Source organism: Vigna unguiculata, chromosome 4 (assembly GCF_037176805.1).
Source record: "Vigna unguiculata cultivar grain cowpea cultivar isolate G323 ecotype 2 chromosome 4, ASM3717680v1, whole genome shotgun sequence".
NCBI classification, from domain to species: Eukaryota; Viridiplantae; Streptophyta; class Magnoliopsida; order Fabales; family Fabaceae; genus Vigna; species Vigna unguiculata.
In genome coordinates, this window is record NC_140795.1 from 21,622,083 (window position 1) to 21,628,601 (window position 6,519).

The following is a 6,519-nucleotide window of genomic DNA, read 5'->3' on the forward strand; positions in this document are numbered from 1 at the left end:
ATGGACACGAAAATTATCAATGTCCTAATTGGAACACCAAGTACATGACTCTTTAGGAACTACAAGATTACATTGTGTACTTGAAAGAGGTGAATAGGAGTGTTAGAAAAAAGCTCGAAGTCAAACAAGGACAACAAGCACAAAGGGAGAGAGAAAATGCGGAAAGAACACTAAAGAAAATGTGGGAAAAAAGCAAGACAAGAGAGAGAGTTAAAAGAGAGAAAAGAACTAGAGATGAGAGAAATAGAACAACAAAAGGAAGAGCTCAAAGAAAGAGTTAGAGCAATAGAGGTGAGAGTACAAATGAGACTCCAACGATTTAAGATGTTGGAAAAAGCAAGACAAGTGGAAAATTTGGAGAGGGAACAAAGGAAGAAAGGGCTAATAGAAATAAAAGAGAATGAGCTAAGAGAGAAAAAGAAGAAAGAGCGACAAGAAAAGGAAGAAGAAGAAGAAGAAGAACAAAGAGAGAAACACGAGAAGGAGTCTGTCCTCATACCCCTGACATGCATGGTTAAGATGAAATCCTTAAAGGGGATGATAATGCGTTAAATTGTTGTTCCCATTCACATCATGATTTTGCATTTTCATTGGTAACACTTACTAACCCCTCCCCTTTTGTCTTAATGCCTAGGGAAGACTTATACATTAAGGAGCAATGGCATAAGCAGTGGGGTGAAGAAAAATGATAGAAAAGGCAGCAACAACATGGGCAAAACATGAACCCGACTTTAATCATCTGCTTGTTTGTTTGTCCTATCATGCAAATCCTAAGGGATTTCAGGGACACTCTTTTTCTATTCTAATTACTAGGGGTTGTTTTCCTTTTTGTTTCACTGTGGATAATATAGTTGTGTTGAAACTCTTTGATGTATTTTGCAGGTTTATCTTTGATCCTGAAGGGCAATCTCCAAGAACCTGGATATTTTAATGATATTAATGCGAATTATTTTATCTATTTTGGCGCGTTGAACTTAAGGTTTTAAATATTTCCCGCGTTTTAGGAAATATTTGAATGATAAATGAGGTTGTTTTATTAAATTTTATTTTTGTTTTATTTTAATAAGTAATTTCCGGCTAGGACGTTATACATATCGCCTTGGGAGGATTGCGGAGTCCTACAAGATGGTGCCATCGTTCACTGGCACACAGGAAATCACTTGGTTAGGTTTAATAAGACAAGAATTTAAGTAAGAGTGCTCAGAAACACACAGAGAAAGCTAAACAGACATCCAAGTCCACAAACCTAAGGAATGACCGCTCTGATACCATAAATGTAACACCCCATTTAATTAATAAAGCTAATTAACGGAAATGTCACACAATATAATAAAAGAAGCAAGGTCCACGGAGTATAATGTCACTCCTACAGCTAACCCAAGTACTTAAAGGATAATAACACAGGCACACCATGATGCCGGATACAAGGTAAGGTAAGAGAGTAATAACAACTTAAATAAATCCTAAGAGAAAACAATACATGGGCCTTAGCCCTAAATGATAAGCCCAAAATAGTAAGATCAAGCCCATATGGCTAAGCAGTGGAACCATCGCCTCCTTGTTGGCTACAGGTGTTCCTCGCATCTGCTCACATCAACAAGTTGATGATCATCACAAAAGAGAGAACCACACATACAAAGCACACAACCAACAACAGAAGGGTAAGCTAGAGCCAAAAGATTTTTATCATACAATCCAAAAGAGAAACTGTGACTTGGTAGCAGAGTCATGTTTTTGGGGAAGTCTGATTCTAATAATGAAAGTTGTGTTTCTCGATCTCTAATTTTTTAAATAATATCACATATAAAAGAAAGAGTAAAACAAACATATTTAAGCCACAATAAATAAAAACAATGAAAATTATTAACTTTTAAAGAATTAATTAAGTTTAAACTTCTAGTAAATTTAAGTACTTTTACTTGAATCTTAAATAAATTCTTTTTATTAAGTATTCAAACTTTTTATTAAGTCAATATATTTAATTTTTGTGTTAACTATATTTTGTTTAATTATTTGTTTTCTCATATTAAAAATATAATATTTTATAGTTAATATAAAATAATATTGAAGTTAGTCTAAAATCATGCAGGTCTCTATTTTGGGTATAACATTATCTTATGTTGGAAATAGGTCCAGTGAATTTCACACAGACGTGAGAAGAGTAAGGCGTGAAGGATCCTACATTTATGAGGAGTTTATGCCAATTGGAGAGACAGATGTTAAGGTTTGGCAATTTTTATATTTATGTTGCTTTCTATTCTTTGTTTGAAAAACCATTATCAAGTTCCTAGACTAATGCAGTTTGATTCATTTAACTGTAGAGTTGTTACTCAAAATGAAGGAAGATGAACTAAACTCAATTATTGTTGAAATGAGACAACATTGTACTTCTTTATAGGACAAATTAGTGAAGGAAGAATCAGAGAGAAAAGTGAGATTTTCAAGTCAAGTCAGCAGAATTTAATGGGTGAATCTTTGGAGCAAAATGGTAGGGAAAGGTTATATTTGATAATAATTTATACTTATTATCTTTGAAAACACTAGGCAGCCGTAGAATCTCTTGTTAAGGAGAGAGAGGACAGGCTTAACTTTGAGAGGTCACAAAATACTCTTCACGAAGCTCTTCGAATAGCACAACGGGATCTTTGAAGTGCAAATTAGAAGGTAAAATAATATCAGTCTCGATTCAATATTTGTAATGCTTCTTATCTGATGTTGTTAGATGTGTCAAGAGTTACTCTTATATTTGAATGTCTACATCAATGGATTTCTACAAATATCATCACTCAATGACATGTCCTCATTCTTTCATTCTTTTTCTGTTAAACTGATACATTTTTGTGAAATGATCTATTCTCTTATCAAATTTTACTTTGTGTTGCAGGATAAAACTTATAACAAAGATGATTATATTACTAAGGCCACATGTTTTGAGGTTATATCAACCTTAAGAGATGTTTTTAAAATAAGTTCTTATTACATACAAATATTTGTTGTTAATCTGATTTGGCGAATCAATTACATGTTTGGTTTTAGTGATTTTGATTGGAAAGAGTTTGCTTCTAGGATGAAACACAAGAGTTATGAAGAAATCGAGGAGTATTAATCTGACATTTTCCATTTACTTTTTTCATAATTTAATGTTATGATTGTTTTTAGTGCTACTGATCTTGAACCCATATGAATTCTAAAATAGTGGCAGATCATGGTAAAAATAGTGTATATGTATTGCTTGTGTTTAGATACTATTCGGGCATTATTTATATGATATCTCGTGTCAGTTTAAAAATGAGTTTATGTTTTGGAAGTTAGTATTACCTGTAGGTGATGAAAGTGTTCTTTATCTTTGAATGTGGAATGACAGGTGAAGTTTACATTAGAAAATCCTGGAACATAACTTTTTTCAGATGATATCTTACCACTCCATCCACGTTTGAAAGGTAGAAAGATATGGAAGGAGGTTCATGATTTAGTGCTGCTGCAAGCCGTGTTAAAGAAAGTTCTAACAGATAATTTTCCCTGCCTTTGTCTCTCTCCGAGTTTAAACAATTTACTGGGAAAGATGTTCCAAGTTCCATGTTATTAAACCATGAAAGAGTTTTTCAGGCTTGAATACCATAAATTTGTATTGGTATTTCCATTTCATTTGACGATTTGTAAGACAAGAATTTGGTTTGGGAAAAGATATTTTGTTGTGCTGCAATGGTGTAACTTCTATTAACTTGATTATTTTCTGTTAAGGCATGGCTATGCAAGGTGGCATTATATTGTTGACGATAAGGATCTAAAGATTCAGAAGGTTATCTGTGAGGAGTTGAATATTCCAGTTGTAGATATACTAGTTGAATTATATTGTTTACTTTGTTTTTGATTCATGATAGGTTATATAGTTTTACAACAAATTCTTATCAATTAGTGTTTTTATCAATGTGGTGGGAGCAACAGGACATATGATAGGGGAATTCTTAGATTTATACACTCTTGGTTTAGAGTATTACGAAAAAATACACACTCTTTGTTTAGTATTTAATATGTATTTTATGCCATTTTCACAATTACATTTGAACAAATGCACAAGCTCCACTCTGTTTCTACCACCAATGACTCTTCAGATGAGGATATGGGTGAAGAATACCTTTCAGCAAAGCTCAATTTGGTACTTATTTTTCCCAGTACTTATTTTTCCTGTTTTTTTTGCATGACATTATTTTTGTTTTACTTGCCTTCTAATAGCTCTTTCAATTTTATTTGTTTTCTGAATTTGATAGTCTGACAAAGCTTCAAAGCTTCAATGTTAGATGAAACAATTGAATATTTGAAGTCACTACAATTACAAGTGCAGGTAAATCTTATATATATACAGTAAAATATTGAATGAGAATTCTAATTGGTGATGGTTAATTTTCCTATATCCATAATTTATAAAATCTCGTCAAGCTTAGAAAAGGATTAAGGAGGAAAGGTAAGAAAAAATATAATGGAAAAACAAAGTAATAGATTGTTTCATTCTTATTGAAAAGTGAAAGTTGCATGGTGATTTACATAGCCAAAGAGGTTGTATTTGGAATTATTTCACTTAGATGAAGATTTTAGGGTTATTGATTGAAGTGTAAATTTGTTTTACAATAGTGTCTCTCTACTTGTCACCGATATACTATATATCTATTGGTTATATTATATATCATATAGTATTCATACCATACGTATTAGCTCTGTATGATAATATACTATCATCATTTGTAACGAAAACCGAAAGCAATTTATTTATGCAGATGATGTCTTAAGGAAAGGATTGCTTGTCTTGAGGCCACTGATGAATACCTTTACAGAGAACTTCATAAATATCGCAGTATATATGCTTTTGTAGAGATGCGAAATCGATGAACCAACAGTATGTGAATAGGAAAATACTTCAAATTTAAATGCATGTGGCCTTTTTTTTATGTTGATTAAACATTATCTACTGTTTATAGACATATATAGCAAAGAAAGTTATCATTTCATTTCATTAGCTTGTATCAAGTTCTTTATTCACACTTTATACTTATGCTTGAAAGATGAGCTTAAATGTACCTAATTTATATTATCTAATTTGTGGTGGTTTTTAACCGTCAAAATGTGATATATTTTGTAGCGGTTTTTAACTGTAAAAAATGTGATATATATTTTGTGGCAGTTTTTAATCGTCAAAATCTGATATATTTTGTGTCAGTTTTTAACTGTCAAAATATGATAAAATATAAAAAAAAAAAAAGTAAATTTTGTAGCGGTTTTTTACTGCTAGTAATTTCTTTTTCATTTTTGACAGCAATACCAGCAGTTAGATTTTTTTTGTCAAAATCTATTTTTGACATGCGTAATTTTGACGGTTTTTTAAACGTCAGAAATTTTATTTGTGACAGTTTTTAACCGCTAAAATTTGTAATTTTAACTGTCACAAATATTAACTTTTTTTGTAGTGGTAAGACAAGCATATCGTTAATATTATTTAATTCTAAAGTTTCTAAAACCTTTTTAATGATAAACATCTCTGCAACAAACTTAAAAATAAATTTTTTGGCATTACGATACAAGGGACCAATTTCACAATTTTTTTCTATGAACATAATTCTTTTTCTTCAAAATGAACTCATAAATACAATATCAACTCAAAATACAAATAGAAAAAAAAGAAAGAAAATGACTGACAAAGACTATTAAAAATAAAAAATTATCATCATGTTTATTAAAAATTTAAAAAATGTAAAAACCCTAAAATCACCTTGAGAAAATATACTTTTCAACCTCATTTGTTTTCATGAGAATAACCTGATTCAGTTGCATTAGTAAAGTTGATGAGAAGATTTTGAGAATTATCTTTTAATAGAACAACACATTCATTAGTGTAACTTTTCAACTTCCAAAATGTTACCCTTGTTGTCCAATAACTCATATGTGATTGCTACAACATTAAAATCACTTTTCTCTTTAGTATTAGAAAAAACAAATATGGATCGTTACAATAGTAGAAACATGAAATCTTACAACAAGATATAGAATAACTATATATATTCACACATTAGACAAGAGAATATGAACTATGTATAATTGATATAGTTAATAATAAAATAACTTTTGGAATCATGGCTTTCAACTCGAATAGAAGATGGTGAAAACCTTTTATGTTTCATTTAATTTCTAAAAGTACAAAAATAGATGGATAAATCATCAAAAAAAAGTATTTAATTGACATTTCGTGAATTAAAATTGCAAACATAATCATATGAGAATATTTCTAAGTGACTTTGAACATTAAATGTCTTAAGTGTCTTATGTTAATGTTTCTATCATAGTGCTTCGCTCCTATCAAGAATCTAACTTTCAAAAAGAAAATTAATTAAAATGATAAATAATATCTATTTTTTTAAATTCATATTGTTTTTTTTAAGTCTAGTTTTATAATATGAAAAATATATTACGTATCAGTATAGTAATATACTTCAATCAGAAGATTCTATTATCTCATATACTTCAAAAATT

At 30.3% G+C, this 6,519-nt stretch overlaps 1 long non-coding RNA gene across 1 annotated transcript; it reads left to right on the top strand.

Moving 5' to 3' along the window:
• Nucleotides 1–2,004: 2,004 nt before the first annotated feature.
• LOC114180343 (uncharacterized) lies at nt 2,005–4,982 on the top strand. Its single transcript, XR_003603674.2, has 5 exons — nt 2,005–2,224; nt 2,322–2,664; nt 3,365–4,156; nt 4,269–4,342; nt 4,773–4,982. It is a non-coding gene; the product is annotated as an uncharacterized LOC114180343 (long non-coding RNA).
• Nucleotides 4,983–6,519: the final 1,537 nt, after the last annotated feature.